This window comes from Haliaeetus albicilla, chromosome 1 (genome assembly GCF_947461875.1).
Source record: "Haliaeetus albicilla chromosome 1, bHalAlb1.1, whole genome shotgun sequence".
Lineage (NCBI taxonomy): Eukaryota > Metazoa > Chordata > Aves > Accipitriformes > Accipitridae > Haliaeetus > Haliaeetus albicilla.
The window spans coordinates 73456504-73475629 of NC_091483.1; the positions used below are offsets into that span (position 1 = coordinate 73456504).

The following is a 19126-nucleotide window of genomic DNA, read 5'->3' on the forward strand; positions in this document are numbered from 1 at the left end:
ATTGAAACAGAAAAGTAGGAGCTAAATATAGACTTTTAAATTCATTTGGAATCTGGAGTTGGCAGTTTTGTCTATGGTATTTGTACTGATTTCCTTATTTGAACCAGTATGAAGTGCTTTTTTTTTCCCCCAAACTCCAAGCATTTCAGTGATCCAACATTTTTGGTACACACCAGCATGGAATATCTGATAATTACAAGTCAAAATTTAAATCAGTTTTTTTCCACCCTAGACAAAATTCCTGTGAAGAATACGTCAAACTGGGCATTAGTGAACCCTCAAAGGGTGACGGAGGGAAAGTATACATTTTTGCCAAATTTTTTCTTTTTGTTTAACTTTGATGAACAAGTCCAGGGCAGTGTTAATTTCACTTGGGTTGTAGAGATACACAAGTTACTCCTTCCCATGCTCACCCCAAGCCAGAAGTGCTCAGAGACACCTGAGTCTGGTATGCACTATTTATTGCTGCCAAGCAAAGCTAGAAAGTCCTCTTCTGTGATTCCCCTCTTGAAAAGCTGCCGCAGAAATCTCTGCACCACACTTCCCCGCACATTGTAGATGTTCTCTAAGTTCTCCTGAGCAAATGGGAAGCAGTCTCCTTTCCTGTAGAACAGAATTTGCATATCCAACAAAAAGCAAAATCACGTCAGGTGAGGCATTGCCCATGGATAGCTGGTTATTACTGGGCAATACAACGTGTGGCAGAAAAGCAACCAGTGGAATACAAAGCAAAATACCAAGGTTTCTAAGTCCTTAAATTGCCCAGTAAATGGGCAGTAAGCCACCACGAGTAGTTCTCTCCCCTAACTGTAGCTGCCTAAAAGTTAGGACTCTGGTCTCAGCTAATTGTCTCCCTCTATGACTGGTGAGAAAGAGAATTCATCCCATCTTAACACAGGGTTAGTGCTACCCATTGGAAGTGTGCCGCTCTCCTGACTACTGAAAAAGCCCAGATGTCAGTTCAGAGTCAAAGAATCCTATCCTAATAACAAAATTACCCACAAAAACTCAAAGACCAACGTGGGCCAATAATTAACTTGAAGGCATCCCTTTAGGAGAGATTTTATACAACTTTTTCCTTTCCAAAACAAATCATTTGGCTAAAAATATCCGTGCTGCTTCAGTTCAATCTCAACAGAAATACACAAACAAACAAAAAAAAGTTTTTCATTAAAGACTGCAATTACTGAATAACAGGATATGACTTTCCACCACAGCCTATTTCTAGCTGCAGGCTTTTTTAAAAATGCACCAGCAGCCCAGTCGCAGAAGCGGCGTTGTTGACTGAGCTCGCCGGTGACAGAGCTTTCCAATGACAGTAAGTTTCGTCTTCACCTCTCCATCAGGTCTGCCAGTGGGTGAGTTCAGAATTAAGTCAGGAGGGGCAAAGACATCACTGCATCATCTTTCAGCCCTTCGAAAAAAACAAAGAACACATACTTGGCAGCACTTTAATTTCTATGGTTACTGATGAATAACAGCACAGCTGGGGAACTGTTGCTACAACCCACTAGCAGAGATAATTTAAGAGGTCACACTTAAGCAGATCCATTACAAAAGCACGTTTTTTTTCAGGGATAATAAAACTGAGGACTGTAGGTTGTACTCTTTGGATTAGTACCAACCGGACTACCCCGCTAGCCATAAATTTGCCCTCATTACTGTCATTGCTTAGAAAGCAATAAGAGGAAGGATGGCTCTTTATTTAAGATACCAAACCAGGGCTGGTGGTTTCTGGACAAAATCTTAAGCAGGAACACAATTGGCTTGGATTTTGTCACAGTCTCAGATGTTGATGTCTCCCATGCTAATGCAGGCAAATGCACCATACAGCTCGGAGAGCCTTTCTGGCTGGGAAGATCTCTGTCAAGGCTTTGCTTTCTACCAGGGGGACAGTGATACAATTTTCCAGCTAAATCCGGAAAAAATAATTGAGTAACCCTGAACCAGAATTGTTTGGGAGCTCTGACACAGCCTTCTTGCATGACCTGGGTGAAGTGGCTGGTTTGTGCTTTCAGTTTTGACCTGTACTTTCTTATCTATTAGGGTACCAGTCATGAAGCCCTGGTAACTTCACTGCACTACAATATAGCTTTAAATAATTGATGGAACAGACTTTAAAAGCCTTTTGGGCAGGGAAAGCCTATTGCTTTGTTTTATACAGTGCCCTATTCAGGAGGGAAGTGAAGGCAAAACTCACCCTTCTTTTTGCCTGCCATGCTCCAGCTGTGGGCTTCTTTGAAGCAAGTCCATTCCTAAAACAGCCAGGGATAACAAAGACTTTCAGAATTTATATTTTTTACTTTTGTAAATTCAAAAAAGTAGCATGTAGTCAAGGAATGAAACAACTATTAATTTTATATGCTTGTGGGTAGAGTTGTAAAGGACACTGTTAAAAATATAAAATAATTATTAATGTGCTGAACCTGTGAGTCGGTTCACAGAAAAGCACTGTTGCTGTCAATGCAAATGTTGCAATTTTACATTTTATTCATTATAATGCAGGATTAGTATCAGAAAAGACAAATGAAATCCATGTGCGTCCTTTTGCAAGACTCTTCTTTCTACATATTGTCTCTACGCACACTGGAACAAGCACATCATCGAGAATAAAACCATTGACATCAGTAGAGTTTCACCTGGGATGGATTTGGCCTACTTTTGCTAATTGCGTCATTACCCTCAAGCTACGCTGAACAATTCATTAGTGGCAGACAGCTGAATTTCTAAAAGTGTGTGTAACCTAACTCTAACCACCAGCACAGTAGAAACTACTCTCAGTAGCTCCTCTGGGCAACCAAGGACACCATGAGATTGAATAAATAAATATAAACAAAGAATGTTTTTCAATTTTCTCTCCATCTGGAGTACTGGATATTTTTCCAGCTCTGAAACCGAGGCACGTTTGCACACTATTAAAGACAGTCATCTTTACCTTCTGCCATCTCTGATGATCCCAGTGAATTTAAGAGCGCTTCTATAGATTAGAGATTTTCCTTACTTTTCACCGCTTTCAAAGAATGAGCCAATATGCTGTGCGTTGCTTCATTTTTTAAAATTCCTGCTTAAATCTTTTTTTTTTGCAGTCTGAGGCAAAGGTGAAAGTATGATTTTTATTTTTATTTCTTTCTTCCTAAGTGCCTATTATTTTCACCTGCCGGTTACATTCCTACAAATAATCAGGCGATGCCAGGCACTGCTGCCGGCCGTTGGAGCCGGGGTGGCTGTTTGTGGCGTTGAGCTGCTGGAGCAGTGGCTGGGCTGGGGTGGCCGGGGACAACCAGCTCTCCCAGCAGTTCCCAGTGCCATTCCCCAAGGGTGGTGGCCTCGTGCAGCTGCCCTGTCTCGAAGGAGAGGCGAGCTTGCTAGCAAACAGGGCTTGCTCTGTGCCAGCTGGCTTGAGTGCCTGGCAGCCTTTGTGAACTTGCTTAATTTACCAGCAGAGGCTTAACCTCGGAGTCTGCAGAGGTACATTTCACTAGCAGGTAGAGGCTGGGTTCCTTTTTCACTTTTGTCTATAACACCGCTTAAAGCAGAATGGTATTGATTCATCCCTCTTGTGTTAGACTCTGGATAAACAGGTTGTTTCCTACAGAACTTGCGGTTTAACTGATGTGTCCAATATCCAATATAGGACTTAAGTAAATAAATACCGCCTCCGTCCAAACAATATTAGATGCTGGCTAAAGTTTCATTTCTTGAGAGTAATCTGAAGTGTTGTCATTGCTCTCATCTTCTTTCTCTCTCTCTGGCTCACGGTCATATTTTTTCTCAGTAACAGTGCTTCAGGAGCGGAGGGACCAGCACTCCATCAGTGGGATACTATTCCTTCCCCCCATGATGGCTGAAAAGGACAGAGGCTGTAGGTGGATACTCACAGGCTTGTTTCTGGATGTCACCAGAGCTGGTTGGGTGCAAGTACAGTAGATCTGGAGACATGTAAATGTAGACTTACCGGTATCTCCCCTAACAAATATTCCAGTCTGGAAATTAATACCTTTGTTAGTGTCAACATAGAATGCTGCTCATCTCATCCTGCTGTAGACCTCTGAAACGGCTCTTATGAACCATACCCTGTAAATGCCTGTTTCTATCCAGTGATTATAACGGGATTCAAGATGATCACCTTAGCTGTGCCATCCGGTTGATATCTAAGTCCAGGAAAGGCTGGTTCAGACACCAACCCCCTGTGCTAAATGTAGATCTAGATGGAGGGTTGCTCAGCTTGCAGCTTGATGAAATATCACAGATCGTAAGTTATTTCCTCACTCGGGTACTATCCACAGAGTACAAATCTGAGATTAAATCTTCTGTTTCTCCTACATGTTCCTCCACACCCCAATGTATTCAAGGCCCTTTGGCCAATGTCCAGCTTGCAGACCGAGCCCAAGTTTTCCTCCCACCCTGCCTGACTTGTACTTGAAGAAGACCTACTTGTTCATGTCACAGAATCGGCAGTTTTGGCAGTTTTTCGGGAGCTGGGGTTGTGCCCAGTGAAGCACACTGGGGATTGCATTTGTGAATGTTCCTGGTTGATGCTGACTAATGTGCACCTGCTGCTCAAACAGGTCCCAGTCAACATACTGGTTGTGGTCTGGGTCTGCTCTTGTCTCAGATGTGCTGATTCATCAGAGCCTCTCCCGTTGCGTGCTGGTGCCGTCTTCCCCTTTCTCCTGGAACTGAGTCCAGACCCTATCATCTCTAATAACACAGGGTTCCCAGGAAAAAAAATCACCCTTCTTGAATCACCTCATAAGGCAGGCATTTAAGAGTCCTCCACCTCTGGTGATCTACAGAGGTTCTGTGTAAATAAAGGAGCTGAATCAACATTTTCACAAATGCTTAACTCTACCTAGTCTGTAAAAAAGAATAAGAGTAGAAAAAGATTTTTATAAATATACTGTACGTGGCCAGTTTGTCCTGCTTTAGCAAAGTGCAGCCAAAGACTAGAGAGGTACTGATCAGTAGGTGGAAGCAAATTTGTTCCTTTTATGTATCAGTGTGTTCATGCATTCTATGTGTCTACATTGTTAGTCAAGCGGTTAAGTTTGGGGGCAAAGAAAAGTTCACTAAGGGCTACATTAAGGACACAGCAGTCTAAAATTTAGTTGAGGCCATAAGCAAGTAAGTATGAAGGCAGCTACTGCACAGGGGAGTGCTGTAAATCCTTAACAAATTCTCTGTGTGTAGCTTTTTCACCAGATGTTATCTCTTCATTTAATTAGTGGAATAAATTACAAGTAAAAGTTAATTCAACTCTTGTTTTCTCATCTTCTTAATCTCCATTTCCTTATTTTACTTCTCCAAAGAATAAAATTGCTGGTACAAAAGAAGCAACTGCAATGGCAATGGCAGCTTCTCACTTGTTCTCATTCTAGGCATAAAGACAAACTAATGCCTGATGCTGTCCGTCACCTCCTGCCTGTCAATTCAAACCAGCTGCTGTAAGTCCATCCATTTTAATGCTTCTCTGCATTTCATACTCCTTTGCTAATTTTTAAGCTCTCAAGCAATGGATTACTTTACAGGTGATTAATGAAATGCTCAAACCAGTATCAGACTGAGGCTATTCTAGCTTTTCTTTTAAACACGAAAAGAATCTACTCTGGTGAATATAAACCAATAGCACTTTGAACTGCAGTAACTGGTCAGCAGTGTAGCCTCACTGAAGATGTGATGCAATTATATAGCTGACCACTCTCCTCCTGCTCAGCTTCAGCCAAGCAAATCAAGGAAGGTTATGTGCTGGGGGCTTTGCTGAGCACAGAAGGAGCTGGGAGCCACGGACCAAGTCTAAACTTCTACTGTTGAGCTGTAGCTCTGCTTCTGGCACCTTGGGATGCATGTAGGCCCAGTTTCAACAGGAGGGACTCCAAAGCCATTCAGAAGCAAGTAGTAAAGACACTTCCCTGGGAAAGTGCATTTCAGACATCTGAAGATGAGGAGGGAGCTGGATGTTGTCCTCCCCTTCCCTGAGGCAGTACTTCAAAGGAGAGTGCCACCTCCTTGCTGGCAGCATCATTTTAAAGATCCAACCTTGCCCATAGAGGAGGGCTGTGGGCTCTGCAGTGTCCTGGGTGTCAATCACCATCCTGATTTAGGGTCTGTAGCTGCAGAGGAGCAGGGGTTTGGATGCATTTGTCTGCAGGGTGCCTCCTATTAGCAAGTCCTGCACCTCTCCTGTTCATAATACATACAACTTCTTATGTTTGTGTTCTTGCATGTGATACCCTTTTCATCCATAGCTGTGCCATGCAGTTTTGAGTAATGTGATTACAGTGAGTTAGTTTAGCACTCTAAAAATAAAGCCAGAATGAATACTGGCATTTTTAAAAGGTATATTGGACAGTTTAGATTGGGACAGCAAATGGTTGTCGCACTTAAAGCAGATTTCTTGCTGTAACTATTTCAAGGAAATATGTTTGTCTTGTGTGAAATGGCTAAAAGATTTTAGGGACCATTTAATAATTATGTACAGTCCAAAGAGATAAATAGGACAACAGAAAATAAAGCTTTTCAAAATTCAAGGAAATGTAGCATGTGGCAATGGTAATTTGGCACAGAGCTTACACAATAGATTTCATTTTTTCTTAACAGAACAATAATTGAAAACTGACTTAGCCCCTTAAATAAACCAGTGACAGCTGGGAAAATCAGCAGATTGGCCCTTTGTGCCTGTTCATAGTAGATTTTGGCAGCAAGATAGTTGATGTAGTCTCTATAGGACGCAGCTATTATGTCTTCCAGATGTGCTTGACCTTTATCTTGGACAAAAAAACTTCTTGCCATAGAAACTATCAATTTATATACTCTTAGCCCAAGTCATCAGCTCCTTTAAGATGCTGAAAAAACCCTCTTGTGATGGTTATGCTTCTATTGCCATTCGGTACAGATGTCTGACTTGTGAGTGGTTAAATTTTTCAAACGTGAGTACATAATTTCAGCTCAATGTGCGTGTAGAGCTCCTAATATGAGGAAGATCTGTAATATGATAAGGGTTGCTCAGTACTCACAGAGGGACATTTAGGAGATCCTTCCTTGGTTAGCTACTTGCAGTGGGTGGAAGGAGAAAGAAAAATGGCAATAGCTTCTTCATGGATTGCCTTTTATTATTTACTTATGTGTACAGGATGATGCTACTGTTCTCTCTGGCTCTTTGGGGAAGCTATATCAAACACAGTTCCCAGCAAAGAGTTAAGCTACAGACAGCTTAATGCTAACATGCTGAATAGTTGAGAAGATCACGGGCCACTTCATACCTGCTGGCTTTAGGGGACATGAGCAGAAGTCCTACCAATGCCACGCCTGCGTCAATGTATGTTGTTCCACTGGCAAAACCCCAGAGCCAGGAAAGAAAGAAAAGGAGCCTCTGGCTATAAATGCACTTGAGTCAAAGAAGGATTTCCAGTATGTTAATTTGACTGTGTCAAAAACTATAGTGGCACTCAGAGTGACACAAGAACAGAGTGAATGCCGTACATGAATGTTTATGGCGAGGAGAATTAGGACGTAGGGGAGTAGGAGGGAATAGGGGAAATGGGTAGAGTGCTGTGGGACGAGAGGGGAGCTGTGGGCATCCTGGGCTTGGCTTGGTGGCAGAGAGGGAGGGGTTGAGAGGGTCACATCAGGTTGAAGAGAGGACTTGTTTTGATGGGAAATAAAGCAAGGCAAGACATTGAGTGCTTGTACTTGCTGTCACATGCTCAAGACTCTTTGCTGGTAGCTGAAGAGCCATGGCTCCCTGCATCCCAATGGTTTTGTAGCATCTGTGTAGCTCGGTTAACCCTACAGTGACTGAATTTCTTGCTTTTCCTTTCCATATAGGTCGGATGTGAGAACTCCTGAGACAGAATACAAGTCAAGTGCAGGAAACCAGGGTGACACACTAGTTCAGAGAGCCCCCCCATCCTGGTACATGCGTCTCAGACACCCTCGGTGCAGCACTGCAAATCTACGACCCCCGTGCATTCCTTTCACCATCGCGTGAGCCAGTATGTCTTGGCCTCCTGTGACCAGGCAGGCTCATGGATGTGTATCTGGCACCTGATCTGAGGCATAAGGTTCCCAAGGGGCCACCTCATTACATGACTTTGTATACAGATGCCTCGTGCTGGGAATTTAAAGGGTTGGAGGGGGGTGTGACAGGGTGGACTAAGGTTACTGCAGAAGAAACCTGGCTGAAAGAAAGACTAGAGCCAAGCTGCATGAGCTGGTGGCCCACCGGTACGGTGCACTGACAGCAATGATGGTTGCAACTCTGTCCTCTACTTTGCTGTAGGACAGGAAAGTAAGCTTATAGAAAGGTGGGGGTATGCAGATGGTGAAGGGAAGAGACAAGAGAAGGGCTGAGCAAAGTTCTCTCATGTCCGCATTTTACCCAGAGGTAAAACTTTTGAGATCTTGTGACACAACAGTAGGCCAGTTTCAAAGGAGTAGGAGGATTCTGGAATGTAGTTTCTGGAAGACCATGTAGCAGTGTTTCTGCCACTGATTTTCTGAGGAGTTGTTTGTGGGAAATTAAAAAAGAAACAAACCCACAGTAATTGTTCAAATTAGACCAAAATTGCACACAAATCAGAAATCTAGCTTTTCAGCCTTCATGGCTGTCTTCTGGCTCTTCTACTGAGACAAAAATGGCAACAGATGGATGGTGGTTTCTGAGATGTTGTTTCCTGGAGATAGGAATATTTTTAGGAGAGGTGATAGGCAAGGCAGAACTTTGCTTCATCATAAAGAGCCACTGGTGTTATATCCTTGGAGGGCATTACTTAGTTTTGCAAAGTGGCAGCTCTTAAACAGAGCTTTCTTCCTGTGTTTAGCAGGCCCCCCTGAAAGGGGTAAACTCTGTCTATAAATCCCTGGTTTTTTCACTGTTGAGGAAGGTGTAATGGTACCCATGCCAATTTATCCTTATTTCAGACTTTAATCTTTTCACAGTATCTTTAAATCATGAGGCAGATCAAGGAAGGCAGTAAAGCAATATGGTAAAATGTATTTTACCAAAGTAACCAAAATGTTGAAGTAGCCAAAAATAAAATGGAATTTGACAAGTGGGAGGAGAAGACTGCTGTGTCAGTTGTTACTTTGCTGTGTAAACAATTTAATGCAATTATAAATCTGCTTCTGATCACACTGTAGCACAGATAAAAAGGTTTTTCGCATACACTCTGCTTCTGCTTTCGTCGGAAGTCCTCCTCTTGAATCACAGGCTGCTTTGGTAGTTTGGTAACATCTGGTAAGCTGTGTTTCTGGAGTGATGTGCAGCTGTTCCAGCCTGAGCCTCCACAGATCCTCCTCTTGTCCGGACGGCTGGTGCTGGGCGGGTGCTGTCAAACCACATGGCCAGAGGCGCTGGGTTCAGGCCATGCCTTATGCTTTACACTTGCTGCTAGGAGGAAAACCACAGCTTGTCTTCTTAGTGTTCCCCTTGTGTCCCTTCCGAAACGCACACCGTTGCTGCTCAGCTTTAACCCCTACCTGTGATCTTTGCCAGATTTAACCAGTTTTACACCCCATCACTCACATAGTTCATGAAGTTTGAGGACAAAGAAACACGACATCTCCCGGACTGTTAGACCAGCAGATGATGCGCGAATGTGGCCTGTCCGTACGCTACGGCTCAGCTAGAGGGTAACAAAGTACTGCTGTTACTGTTGTCCTGGGTCTTCTGGCCCTGGGTTCCCACGCACACCCCTGGTGCTGGGCAGGCAGGTTCCTCTGCCCGGGGGGCTGCTCGCTTCTTAAAGTCCCTGGACCCTCCATAAACTGAAAACCTTTGGCTCAGGGGCCGCTGCTTACTATAGACTACACAGTGGTGGGGTTTTTTTTTGGTGTGGTTTAAGCGTTGACTGGCTTGCTTTGCCATACACGTGCCCTGTAACCTGCATGAGACATGGCAGAGTTTGTATAGGTGCACTGTGTATGGAAATTCATAAGGAAGGGCTTTAGACAGAATTTGCTTTTGAAGTGTGGAAGTAGTACAATGTAATCACTTAAAATACATTGCTTAAGTAATTAGAGAGGGTGTATGCACTGAAATGTAGTTTGCATTAAACCTTCAAGCTTTTCAAAGCATTTATAGTTTACATAGCTGTATGTTAATCCACATACAATCTATAGTTCTGAATATTCTCATAGCAACCACAAATCAACAAACGATTTCCCTGGGCTATTTAGGCATACCACTGCTATTAGGTCCTCTGATTTTTAATTAAAAGGATATAGCTCTAAACATCTTGAGGTAATTAAAATGATAATATCTTCTGTAGGATGCATTTGGTAAAGTAATAGTAATTCCCCTACGTGACTTTATTACTCAAAAATATAACTGCAACTTCATTAGACAAATGAGATTATCCATTTTTTTCATAAACTTAAAATGTAAAATATGCTCACAGTTCTGCTGCAGTTTTTGAATGTAATAAGAGAATTCTCTCTCGCACATTTTACAGTGTAACCCTTGAGATAATGATCCTATGAACCTTCATTATAATTCTAATTAATATGCCATATCACAAATATTTCGTTACTATCTCTTTGCCATTCATAATGCTTTCATAAGGAGTTGATTACTGTGGTAGTGTTAAGACTCCAAGTTAAAAAAATATACATACATCCCTAGCTTTACACATTCATTTCTGGCTGAATTCTGACGAAAAGAAGTAACAACTAGAAGGAAAACTATTTGACTAAGCCTGCTTAAAAAATTTTTATTTTTGCACACATTTTGTTTATTTGTACACACATGCATAGATTGAGTTTTGTAAATAAGTATGTGTCCATGCCTCTGTGTGTGTGCGCGTATGAAATCTGTATCTTTAAAATGAAAATGTTGCAACATGTTGTAATGAACCACTGGATTTTAGAAGTTGTTAGAGAATAATATTATTCCAGGTGTTGCCTAGATACATATGGAAGCAAAAAATAACTGAACAAAAATTGCAACAGATGTAATTACTTAAAGTAGCGGTTTAAGGAGAGACTTCCACTGTGGCTGAAAACTTACTGTCAGTCAGTCTGGTCCTTATGGCCAAGCTATCTCTAAATTTTAAAACTCCTTCGAGTTTTCTGCAAAAACTATTGACTTCCCTCTCTCTCATACAGTAAAACTTACTCATAAAAGTATGTACCCATTATTTCCTTTTCTCTGTCCTTGGCAAATGCACCGCTGTCCTTATCATTTCCATGCCAAATACAAGAGATTATTTGTACTTTCTCTTAGCACAGGACTTTGGCACTGTCCCTTGCTTTCTGTGTCTTTCCACTGTCTGCTATATTAGATTAAGTGTAAGTTCTTGGTCTTTACTCTCAAGACTCATCATAGCCTAATCCTAATTCTGAAATCTTTCATTCACTGATAGGATATTTACTCCAGCCTCCATGATGCCATCCTTGATGCCAAGCGCTGGCTACCTATTTTCTCACAAGCTTCCTTTCCAAATTAAGAAGCTCTCAGAAGATTTCCAGGTAAGTTTTCCATTTGATTCTTTTACATCTCACCCTTAAGCTCCCCTGACACCATGTTTATAAAAAATTTGGCTAAAAATGGCAACTGGAACATTGAGCTTGCTGCACATAGTGCTATCCAGTACTGACATATTAATTTGTTCTTAGTACATTATTTCTTGTCTTCTATTTGAATTGCAAGGTTTTGGAGATATATTTGTGAGAGCTTTGTACAGCGCTTAGGGTGGTGGGATCCTGGTCTGTGATTTCACCTCTCATGCATTACAGTAAGCCCTCTCCTCTCTCCACCAAGAATCTACAAAAATGTGATGAAAAAATACTAGATTTCTAGAATAACAGCCATGCCTGCCTGTTCCAGTACATTAATTACAATTTAACATTGAATCTATATTCAAGAAAGTGTCAGATTTAAGGACTAACACAGATATAGTTAATAGTTTCTTGAAGAACAGCATTTGACCAGATGACATCTTGAGTCACCTCAACTCTTATGATGCAGGAACATCTATGAATGAGTCTGTACAGGACCTTTTAATTGTTTTTCTTGAACTACTGTTGCATCCCTGAATGGGAATTTTTATACATATGAGAGAATCATTCTGGTTATTCAGAGGTAACATGATGGTTCTGAGAAGTGGTAAGACACACCTCACTACTAATGATGATGCTACTACCATGTTCCTCCCAAATAAGACAAACCATAATCGATCATGTCGCAAATTGAACATCTAAGGAATGTATCTTTCTGTAGAAGTCTTTGCTCTCTAGCCTCAACTGAAGCAAAATACAGCATGACTCTTTCAACTCTGAGCTTTCTTAGGTCAAAATGAAAAAAACAAGAAAAGATTTTTTTTGTCTTAAACATCTAAAATCCTGTTTTGTGAGATTAGCTGGTGAATCAAGTTTTGGATAATATTATTATGGGAGAAGTCAAGCAAACAGAAAGATGACTCAAACAGTTTAGTGCCAGGACAATTTCTTAACACAGAGGAAAATCATCCTCTGGTTGCACATGGAATCCTCCCACAATGAAAAGGGAGCCTGGCAACAGAAATAAAACTGCAAATGCTCCAACTTTTGCTGTGGAACTGGCCTCACAGCTGAAGTATAATGAGGAGACACCAGAAAAACTGTCACTGAGGAGGAGAGACCGTAACATGGCTAAGGAATGCTGTGCCTAATTCCTTGCTTGTCAAAACAGACAACCTGGTAGATAGAAAGGTAAAATTGTCTTTCATTCACCCTCCCCATCAAAAAACCCCAAATGAAACCCAAAACAAAAAGTGAGCCAAAAACATAGAGGGAAATTCCCTGAACGCACGCTCTCACTATAACCACGATGGACTATGCAGGCTAAGAGTGGATGTCTCCCTCTCGAGTCGAGTCCAGCAGGGCAGCCCTGCACCACCTCCAAAAGACCTGGTGACAGTGGTGGGGCCACCCTGGAACAGAGCCCACCAGCGAGACCAAAGAGTGGCTCTGGCTGGATCCGTGCCGATGGGCTGTGCCTTGGATGAACAACACTCAGCGCAACTGACCGCTGTGAAAAAAAAAAAATATGGTTTTCATCTGCTGTAGAGCATAGCTCAGCCGCACGAATATTTGTGTGTTGAGCGAAGAATGGGGCTGTCAGTTGCTCAGTGTCTTAGGCACTGGTGTGTTTCTTCCTTTTTATGATCTTGTCAAAGATCGGATGGTGGGTGGTGGTACCCTCCCTCGGGTGAGAAAGGTAGTTTTTCTACAGAAACAGTTTGTGAAAATTGTGCTCCCACTGCCCTGTGCTTCTAGCTGTGGGACTTATCCACAGCTTTAGGACTGGAACAGGATATGCAGTTTCTGTGGAGCTGGAAGACATTCTTTTAATAAGAATTTGTAAAGAGATCAAAACAAGCACAGAAACCCAATTCCACCCTATATGTGTCAAAAATAAATTTACAACTGGGAATACTCCCCAGGAGATATGTTTTTCCTGGCTCCTCCATCATATCAGTGAAACACGGCCAGTGCTCCATTCTGGACTTCACAAACATTCATCATCGATAAACTAGATGGAAGAAGCCAAGTGTTTGTGTGGGCTTAAAAAAAATCATTATTTAATGACACTCAAAGAAGTACTTTTTTGGAGGGCAGTTCAAATGGCACAAGCTGTTCTGAAAAGGAGATTTAAAGGATCTTGGTACAGAGCATATAACAAAACCATAGACCATTGTTCGGTCATCCCAAATAATGTGTGTATATGCACACACTTTCCTTCAAAGTAAACCATTTCCTTAAATCTCTCCCTAGTGATTGGACACAAATTAGATTTGTTTTGACATTCAACTTTTTTCTTCCACCTTTGGACAAGCCAATAATACTGTAATCACATCGTATTTTAAGCTCCTCTTTGATATGCTAAACATTGAATTTGTCCAGTTTCCTGTTGTACCACACTTATTTCCAGCTTTGAAGTCAATACTGTTGCTCTTTTTTGCATCCTTTGCTGGTTTGTGCCCTGAGGAAGCTGTAGTCTGGCACTCAGTTTCCGAGAGCACAGAGACAGAATTACTTGTAGAAATTTTCACCCTCCACAACACAGTTTCCATTTGCCAGGCAGGCCTGCCTTTTTATGGGTCTAACTTTGGATGTGGCTTTTTTACAACTAGGGCCGGAAAAGAAACCATTCTCTGATCATGTCAAGGTTGTAAGGATCACACGCTTTCTTACTCCTCCTGTGACACTCCTGTAACCTTTTAAAAAATTGTACACCACATCATTCTCTCCCAAATACATCAATGCAGGTCAGTTGTTGATAAGAGCAATCAGCCAGTCTGGAGAGGAAAGCATTCACCTTGTCTCAGCTCCGTCTGACCTAGAATGGCCAAATCTCTCTTTATCCCTGTATATTTGAAGGAGCTGTTGCATACTTGGGTCAGCAAAACCAGGCTAGTTTAAACTTATTAAGCATTTCAGACTATGCTGTATGTCAAGTCTGTTTTCACCTTTATTTACCAGTCCACTGATTCTGCACATTTTAATATAACTTTCAAGCTTGCCAAGGAAAATAATAAGCAGTGGCATTTCTAGGATTATCCTTAACAACATCCCTAAAGCACACACAATGATTTCTCCACTGACGGCTTTTCGAGATCTTGTCAGTCAGGAAGTTCCTAATCCCATTAAAGCATGTTTTACTGATCGATAGAATGCTTATTTTTTACTCACAGTGTCATGTAACACTCGCTATGGTGTCTTAGAGGTAAATGCGTACATTGCGTGTCACACAAATTTGTGACATATTTGAGTTTGAGAATACCTGGGAACTCCTCCAAGAATGAAATCAGGTTTGTCTGACAAAGTCTATTTTCTATAAAATTTCTGATTGCTATTTATTGTATTACTATATGCTAATTACTTTAATAGTTGAACCCTCCTTCAGATTTTCCATTATTTTGCTTGTGATAGAATCATGTTCACCACCTCTCTGTCATTCTAAAATTTTGCTAGAATATCCAGCAAACTCTATTCTGGTGGAATTTCTTTGATACTCTTACATATAACAGAAAGGAGTATGAATAGGCCAGTCAACTCTTCCTAGTCAAGCCTTCACAATCTTCTTGCCAGTTATATGTGTCTTCTGATTTTAAAGTGTTCACCATAGCACGTGTTGCTTAACATTCTCCTGGGTTACTGAGGGACTGGAAAGCATTTCGTCACATCCTGGTGACAAAAGCACGTAAATAAAGTGCAGAACTACTTGTTGAGTATTTATTTTGCTGCAATATAAACAATTTTATCATCACAGCTCATATGTTTGCTATAGGAAATGATGTCTGTGTATAGATTCTTGCTTTGATTCTCACATTTTAAAAAAATAACGTATTACACTGTTAAAAGAGGTTTCGTTCTCAGGCAATAGTTGTCCATTGCTTGTGTACTGGCTGCCCCAAAAGACTTCGTGGAGGTGGTAGGGCCATATATAGCAGTATATGCTGTATGGTGTACTGGCAGGAGAGTTGCTTTTCTCTGGATGCTTTAGAAGGTGTCCTGGCCCACAGATCACCTGTTGAAAGCATAAGGCATGTCTCTATCACAGTCCCAGGTCTGACCAAACTATGTTGGTCCTTCCACGGGCTGTTTTCCAACTCCCGGTGATCTCTCCGGGGCACGTACGTAGCAAGCAATTCCCCTTCTAAACGAAATTGTCATTATGAATTGAGGCATTTTCTCTATCAAAGAATTTAAAAATATTCTTTGCATAAAAAGAGGAATAACAATGGATATTTTATGATTTGGCAAAAATGAGTTTTTGGCAAAGCTATGAGTACAGAGAAGATGACGAACAGGTGAAATGAGTTGGGGAGGGCACTCTGCAGGAGGATGGAAGAACATGGGCAGGTGAAGGGGGCTATTCACCCTGACACTGGGCCTTTGGAGTCTTCTGCAAATCTCAGTTGACCATAGTTCCCAAATAAAAATGAAAAAAAGTGTGAAAATTTGCTTCAGGAAATCCACTGGGAATTGTTCTAGCCACACACTTGATGGTCTACTCTTTGACAAACACAGTGAAGAAAATCTTGATGGAAACTGCGTTTATTCAACAGAGAGTCATGCTGTGGGAATGCTGAACAAATGCAACCAGACTGCAAAAATTTGGGAAAGAAAAAGGCAAGGTAGTCAGCAGAACTGTTGCTCTCAGCAAAAGCTGCATTCATCTCTCTTTCTGCCTCTGAAAGGAAAGGATGTGAAACAGTCTGCTTGTACTTGATAAACCCGAGACTTGACTTGCTTGGAGAAGAGCGAAGCTTTACGCTTCTGTTCCCACTGACAGTGTTGTGGGCAGCCTGCTGTGATCACATCTGACCTTCCCTTGGCTGGATCTGTCCGTCTCAGATTATACTATCACATGGATGTCTCATGCAGCGAGCTCCCCTTTGCTTACGGTGCTCCTTAGGCCAGTGAACCGAGCTAAAACGATCTGGAACCTTACTCTGATCTCAGGCTAATGAGAACTGGGAATAACAAAACATTGCTAAGGCCCGTGGAGGTACAGTGCTACAGGAGGAAACAGAGGCCTCCGTGATGTCCATATGGTTGCATCTGAGAGAGAGACCGGTCATGCTGATAGCATGTGCTAGCATTAAATCACCACTCAGGTTTGAAAACACATTAAGTCAGTAAAGAAAATACATGAATAAAGGCAAACAGAGGAGAAACTTGCTACCCTGCAGGATGCATAATAAATCATTTATTACAGTGGGAAAGAGGCTTTCAGACAGAAATGGCAGGGTATGAGTCTACTTATCTCCGCAGAAAACAAGCACCGCTGGGAAACCTGTATCCACAGAACTGCAGCTGTAAAGATGGTAGGGCTTCCATCTGGCTCACTAAGCCTTTCTCCTGACACCATCGTTCCTATAAAAGGTGACATGAAATATTCATGTATTTATCTTGCCACATCAGCAAGGGAGGTGTGTGCATTCAGTGTCCTAATGCACAAGAACAATTTGGTTTTGTTCTGATAGAAAAGAGAGTTTTTGCTTTAACTGAGTCACATCAGCAGAAACATCACATCACAGAGGAAACGAATTTGAAATGCCCTTGGCAGGTTGATGGTTTGACAAAGGCAGAAAGAAAGAAAATGCCACTATCCAGGAGACAAGCCATCATGGGCACAGGGGAAGCAGTAGGTTAGGGCTCTTTCAGGCCTACTTGGCTTCAACTTTCTGGTGACAGATTTAGCTGCCTTCATGTACGGCTTCAAAGGACAGATTCCCATGGCCAAATTGTTTTGGAATGAGCCTATTTGACAGCCTTTGACCCAGCTCCCCAACCAAGTTAAAATGACACGTCCAACTTTATTTGGCATCTGAACCAGGAGGCAAATGACTTTTCTGTTCTGCCAGAGGCCTCTCTTATTTAATGTTCTATAAAGAGGAACAAACTGCATATAATAATGACATCCTGTGGTAGTTGTTGAATTATTGCCCTATGATTTGGTAGATAATTGGATGCCAAATTTCATGACATCTTTCTCCCTCCATGCTGCAGCTCTGCAAGTTCACACAATTTCTGCTGCTCTGACAAGCTGGATGTGGAAGACCTCTAGAACCTTTGGCTTACTGTTGACTTCAGAGGAAAAGGGTATTGTATTTTGGTCATTTGATTACACAGGTCCAGCTTAACGTACAGGCCAGAAACTCATGGTCATAACTGATTAAATAATGGTTATCCAGATATTCATACAGAAAATACTAGAGTTTTGATAATGTTGACTGCAGCGTGGCTCTGCCCCATACAGAATGAGCCTGCCTTCGCTGAGCCGCGGCGTTGCACTGGGTGTGAGAGTCAACGGAGAACGCCTTTGCCGGCAGCATATGAAGCCCAACAGCTGCTGAACACCTGCACTGAGCTTGCAAACAGTCTTGGTGAGCAGCCACCCCCCCCTCACTACACGGAGATGGGTAGTGTTAGAAAATTCTGAGTAAATCCCCAAGGCCTCATGGTACCCCTGCTCTGTTTTACTTATTTCAGCTTTGGTGTGCAGGTCTCGTAAATCCTGCTGTTAACTGTGTGGGTATCCAAGGATCCCATGAAGCTCTAACCTTAGTGCAAGCTGTGTGACAGTTCATATTAGTGTCCATAATCGTGACATTTTACAGAGTATCCCATTTTGCCTGCCCATAATCATGTTCTTGCTGATGCACTCTCCGCAGTGCTTGCTCTAGTCGAAGTTAGCAGCTTTTCAGAACAAACAGCACACTTTCCTGGCAGTTTGTACAGTCCTTATCAGCACAGAGGGGCTCAGCTTTTATCAGGGAGTTTGGATGTTGACTAAATAGTCATAATAAATAAGATTAGCAGGAATGCTTAGGGATATATTTCTACAGAGGTGTCTGTTTATCCTGTCATGTGTTTGGTGGGTATCTTTGGGGCCCACTGCATCTTCAGTTCTGTTCTACTGTGACACAGCTGATTGCTCAGAGGTTTTTTTTTTGGATGAAAGTGGCTTAAGCTACATGCCAAACAAACACTTGTTTTTTTCTTCTGGGCTACAAAGGCCTCATAAATAGACTTATAGTTTATATGCAAGATTTATATACAGTTCTGTTTCCCAGCTGTGAGGAAGGAGGCAGAAACAGACCCTATCACTTACGAAGAGCTCAGAGGTGATGGTGAAGTCGCACACGTGTTAAGACAGTGAAATAATGCTGCTGATCAACTGATAGTACAGAATGCGGAGTGACAGATCAATGCTACTTGTCTGCATATTATGTAGCAGGGCATCTCTTCCCCGTTTGCCTTTTTCAGTGTCAGAGATCCTGGTGTTCACACTGGGTATTGGGCATAATGTGCTCTGCCTACTTCTTCAGGTCTGCACAAATGCAAGCAGGAGGCACTTGCTGGATTGCTACAGAAAATAGATGAAGATAATCACGAGACCCCATGACTTCATAATATCTAACGATAGGTATTTAGCTGTATTGATCTATTCTTTTTCCATGGGATGATGGCACCTATTGGGCATTATTAAAGAGGCAAAACAGTTCAAAGAAAAGAAATAATTTATACTGGGTTTTTTTTCCCCCAATGGGACTATAAACAACAGTTTCAGCATTTGGGTGCTTCTGTTTGTTTTCTTGTTTTGGTTTTTTTTTGTTATTTTTTTTAATGAAGTGTG

General features: G+C 41.9%; 1 long non-coding RNA gene across 1 annotated transcript; it reads left to right on the forward strand.

Moving 5' to 3' along the window:
- Window positions 1-10903: 10903 nt before the first annotated feature.
- Window positions 10904-17682, forward strand: LOC138686094 (uncharacterized). Its single transcript, XR_011325424.1, has 3 exons — window positions 10904-11121; window positions 11361-11466; window positions 17497-17682. It is a non-coding gene; the product is annotated as an uncharacterized lncRNA (long non-coding RNA).
- Window positions 17683-19126: the final 1444 nt, after the last annotated feature.